The sequence below is a fragment of the Lissotriton vulgaris genome, unplaced genomic scaffold (assembly GCF_964263255.1).
Source record: "Lissotriton vulgaris unplaced genomic scaffold, aLisVul1.2 SCAFFOLD_2066, whole genome shotgun sequence".
NCBI lineage: Eukaryota > Metazoa > Chordata > Amphibia > Caudata > Salamandridae > Lissotriton > Lissotriton vulgaris.
Genome location: NW_028255344.1, coordinates 398,476 through 404,250, shown reverse-complemented (window position 1 = coordinate 404,250; position 5,775 = coordinate 398,476).

Genomic DNA, 5,775 nt, shown 5'->3' with positions numbered 1-5,775 from the left:
TCTGGAATTGCATCCCCGTTCCTGCAATGTATGTGTGAACAAGTTAGCCTAGGCCACTTAGAAATTAGAATAATGTCATTTATATTTATGCCACAATTCCGTGTAGTGCACCATTATTTTTTAAATGGATGCAGTTTCTCATGTTTTGTCCAACTTGCTGCTTCTCATTCCCTCTCCAAATTCAGTGTCCCACTGAAAAGCCATCTCTTCCCTCATTTCCGCAGAGATCAAGTGAATGTTGTCAATGTGTTAGCAAAGTAAAACATTGTTAGAAAACATGCATTGTGAATGGACCTTCAACTCTCTAAGATCGATTACGATATCTGAAATCACTCGCACTTTGTGAATGGACCTTCAACTGTGTACGCAAAGTAGCATTTTGAGGACTTCCCCTGGAAATGTTAGTATGGATGTGCTAACTTTATGAGCTAAATGAATAAGCCATCAAACCCAAGGAAAACATACAACTGAATAAATTGTGACATGTAATAGAAACAAAACTAATTATTTATGTATAAATTGATTTTTTTGTTTTATTTAGCTTATTTTCTTCACTTTTTGTAAACATTTCCTAAATTTCCCATATTTATAATCCAAAATCTATGTAAAGACATACTATACTACAGTCTCCATCCACCGCTTTGCTTACTCCATTAGCCGCACTTAACATCGATGTCATTTGTGTTGTCTATTGTTGTTTTTTCCCACTTCTTATTTGTAGTATAGTATGTCTTAACATAGATTTTGGATTATAAATATGTTTATCACTGTCTTTTTAATGCATCATATGTATATTTATATATAGGAAATGTTTACAAAAAATGAAGAAAATAAGCTAAATAAAACAAAAAAATCAATTTATACATAAATAATTAGTTTTGTTTCTATTACATGTCACAATTTATTCAGTTGTATGTTTTCCTTGGGTTTGATTGCTAATTCATTTAGCTCACTACTGCTTGCTTTGCAAAAAAGAGTTTATATTATTCCCTACTAGTAGTGAATGCATTAATAAGTAGGGGCCCCCTTCTTTCCAAATTGTGCTAACTTTATGAGCCACTGTTCAAGAAATGTTTCACTTGTGTTGTACATCTTCGAGGTGCAGTTGCTGAGGGACCAGATGGAAGATTTCTCTTACCTTAAGAAATGGATTAGTACTAAAGATAGATTATTACATTGTTGATTCTGATTTGCCAATTCGAACCCTACCATGATCATGTTATGATGAATTAGCATAATCTATTAATAATTTGTGTGATTTGTCTATAGAACATCTGGGCTTTTGCCTTTCGGGGGGGTTTAAGCTTAGGGCTTTTTTAATGTTGGGACGTAGGGTGTTTGACTTGGGGTTCCTTCAAGACTGTGTTCATTTTTGCCTTAAAACTGGCTGATGGTCAGTATTCCTTTTGAGTTTGACACTTGGAAGTTCTTACTTGAATTCTGCCTGTAGAGATTATTAGTTATGATCTTGCATTTTCTGTAATTCTGTAACTGTGCCTTCACAGTATTTCCTGCTTTTTTCTACTTAGCATTTTTGAATATTCTGTAATTAAAATTCACTTTTTGTCCTATTTTTGATCTAGAACTCCAACCACTTTCAATATTTCTTTTTGTTTTACTCTGCTATATTGTGTTTTCCTGATGAGAAGCGCAGTCGCTAACCATTAGTCCAGCTGAAGACATTGGAGATGAATTATTTTGGTAAATATTGGGTTGATCAAATATTGGGGTTCAGATAATTTTTAAGGTTTGGCTACCACATCGTATGAGCCCAGTGGCAGCTATTCTCGGCTCCCTGGGCTCTTACTGTAGCGGTATCATCTGTCTATTCTCTTGGAAAAACCATCAGAAAACCCTGTAGAGTTGGTGTTGCAGTTCTTTATCAACACATGGAGCTTCTGTGGAATGTGGAAGTGAAAGGATGAGACAGGTAGGTAGTGCGACACAGGAAGAGTTCACTCATCTGCCTGTGAATAAACACACTTTTTCATACTATTCACCTAGGAGATTGAGTTTCACTCATATTGCTTATTGGTTCCATGTCATGAGTGGCCTCTTCAGCCACACAGAAGTTTAGTCACCTGCACAATATATCTTGGGAATGGTACCAAAATTAGAAAGACCAGGGTGAGGAGGAAAATAAAGATCAGTACCAGGGCCATGAAGACCGGGATGACCATAGCCAAGATGACCTGGAGGACCAGAACAACTAGGACCATGGGCAGCTGGTATATAACTATGAGGATCTGTAAAAGTAAGATCATGGCCAGGAGGATCAGGATCAGAACCATTAAAACTAGGAAGATTAGGATTATGGGGATTATTACTAGTAGGACCAAGGGATCAGAATAAGAAAGGAAAGTGATGGGGCATTACCAAGGATACCAGGAGGACCTGAGCCAGAAGGGCCAGCAATTAGGATTAGAAGGATCAGGACAAAGAGGACAGAGAACAAGCCGTAGCAGGACCAAAATGAGGAAGATCAAGAGGATCATAATAGCCAGAGACAATAAGATAAAGGGCATTGGACTGGGATCACAGAAACATCAGGCTCAAAATGGGGAGGCTCAGAAGGACCAGGATACAACAAAGCTAGGAGGACTGAGGGTACCAGGAGCTGGTGTACTAGGGTCAGAAGGACTGGGTAAAGGGGCCAAGAGGAATAGGATGAACTAGTAGAAGGGGGTCGAGGATGGCTATGAAGACCAGGACAAAGAGAAATGGGCATACAAAACCCACAAAAGGAGAACCAAATGCTAGATGATCAAGTCTAGTAAGCATAAATTCAGGAACAAAAACACATACTGTGAGGATCATAAACAGATAGAGCAGCACTAGGCAAACCAGTCCGAGAGTGAGGGATACTACGAAAGCAGGACCTGCAGAATCAGGAGCAGATGCCAAGGCAACCAGAGACAGTAGACAAGAGCTGAGGGGACCAAGACCAGGAGGAAAAGGAGGACCAGGACAAGGAGGACCCGGATGACAAGAGCAAGGGTGGCTAAGAACAGGATGACCTCAGCAAGGTGGATCAGGACTAAGTGGACAAGTTAGGTGGGGAAAAGGATGACAAAGAGCAGGACGACCAGGGCCAGGAGTATCAAAACAAGTTGGAGGAGGACTTGTAAACTAGTCAGGGTTGGAACAGGTGGGCTAGGGCCATAAAAACTAGGGACCATATGGGGGACATTAGATAGACTAGACAGATCAGAACAACCAGGAACAATACTAGGAGAATCAGAGGGGTCACAGCCAAGGGAACCAAGTAGAGCAAGAGGACCAGGAACTGAGGTATCAGGACCAGGCTGGTGAGGATCAGGGCGAGCAGGACAACAAGAGGCACAAGGATCAAAATGAACAGGCCCAGCCCAAGAGGATCTAATAAGTAAGACTAGGACCCATTGACAAAGTACCAGGTGAAGTACCAGGTAAACCACATAGTAAGGGACCAGGACAAGGAGAATCAGGATTACCCAAATCAGGAACACTAGGAGCACCATATCTATGAGAACCAGGGCAACATATTTAATTGAAGAAGGGCCCAGTATGATCAGTGTGAGGTCAGTAGTACCAGGATGAGGAAGCCCAGTAACAGTTAATACCGAGAAAGGCAAGGGCCAGGAAGATGAGGGTCAGACAGGACTAGAACTAGGAGCACCATATTTATGAAACCAATATCAGGGTGAAAAGGAGTAGTTAGACCAGTATAAGGGTCCAGAACCAGAAAAAGAGGACTTTAAAAAAGGACCCAAAAAAGGACCAACATCAAAAGACATAGAAGGACCTGGAGGGTTAGGAAGAAGACTAGGAGCTGGAGGACACATGTGATTCTAAGCTACGCGTATTAGGATATCCCATTTGTAACCAGTTCTTATTAATGCTCCTTATGCTATCAATCCCCACCTTCTTGTAGCCCACATATAGGCTGGTAAGTATTTGCTAAAAATTCAGAACCTGCAAAGTGAATAGAAAGCAAGGACTGTTACATTCAAGCCTCTGAGCGATAGCACGCACAGTCTGGTTCTGGCACAGTAGTCTAAGGGTGGCACAGAGAGTGAAACTTGTCAGAGGAGTCTTTGCCAGAGAACCTGCAAGCACGAATGGAAGGATAGACAAAATAAACATGATAATGGCTACAGAGTGGCACAAGATCATGCATGATGTCATAGGAGATATGTTATGCAGTGGGAAAGCTCTGCACAAAAGAACAATAACTTCAAAGCTCACAAGGAAGTGGCACTCAAGAGGCAATTCTTAACGTGGAATAACTAACACCTATGACAGAGCAAAATATACATATAACAACAATATCAATATGAGAATGTTGAGTAAAGTACTCAAGAACTCCACACTGCAAGACTGAAGCTCAGTAAGTTCCTCTCCCACAATTTCTGTTTCAGGTTTTGACTGAAAATATCCACATAAAGGGTATACATGCAAAGGCATGGTCTCTGGAGCTGATACAAAAGTAGCATACAGGCAATGCTCACAGTGGGTGGTAAACACCACCAAGGTTCTTAGCTGTGCTCATGAATCCTGGCGATCAAGCAGGAATGTGCAAGATGGTAACAGCAAGAGTGGAGAACTAAAATACACAGCCGCCATAGACAAGGAGCTAGCAAGAAAGAGCGCTTAACAGAAAAGAAGGAAACACAAAGGGCACACTTGGCTGAAAACAAAGAAAACTGGAAACTAAGATAGCAGGAATAGGAAGGTAGCAAAGTAGAAATTGGAACTAGAAATGGGTACCTATAAAAAAGAGTGGATGTTCAAGGATGAATGACACACTAAAATAAGACTGGCTCAGGAATCGGGAATCAAGGACTTAAAATGTAATAGCATAGTGCTGTCTCTGAAATCAGTATTCTAGAACCACAGAATAAAATTAGAATAGTGCTGGTTTAGGAACCAGGAGGATTCAAAGAGCACAGATGCATTAAATAGTGGTAGGCCAAGAATCAATACAGGACTGCAGTCAGTGCTGGTTGAAGGAACAAACAATTAGCTACAGTGCAGGAATCAGGTTCCTCCAAGAAACAAGGATTAACTATAGCTCAATAAGGATTCAAAGAACTATAAATTAGCTATAGTTCAGGAACCTTCATGAAAGAAGGATTAACTATAGCCCAGGTACTCTGGAAACAATAGAATGGCTAGACAGAAACCCTTCTTAAGAATCAGGAATCTGTAAACAAGGATTAACTATAGTTCAGGAAGTCTGGAAAACAAGGGGCGAGTCAGACAGGCCCTTGTCCCACTCAAACAAGTGAGGTATCATTTTACTCAGGAGACTGAGGAGAACGCAAAGGACATTTGTGCCAGCATGGCGATTCCACATAAAAAAATGTGGAAATGTGGTTTTCAGCTAAATTTGAGGTTTGCAGGGGATTCTGGGTACGAAAACGTTGGGAGTCCGTGCAAGTCATACCTCACCGGACTCCCCTGGGTGTCTAGTTTTCAAAAATGTGTGGGTTTGGTAGGTTTCTCAATATGGCCGCTGTGCCTGGGGCCAAAACCCAGGTGACCACCCCTTGCAAACAAATGGTTGTTTTGTGATAGGTAGTTTTGACGTCTCCTCAATATGTGTTGGGAATTTGCCTGTCGCAGGTACTTGACCCAACCGCTTGAGTGAGGTACCATTTTTATCCGGAGACCTGGGGGAACTCTGGGTGGTAGGAAATTTGTGGATCCATGCAGATTCCAGAACTTTCCACCACAGAAATGTGAGGAAAATGTATTTTTTTTACAAAGTTTGAGGTTTGCAAGGGATTCTGG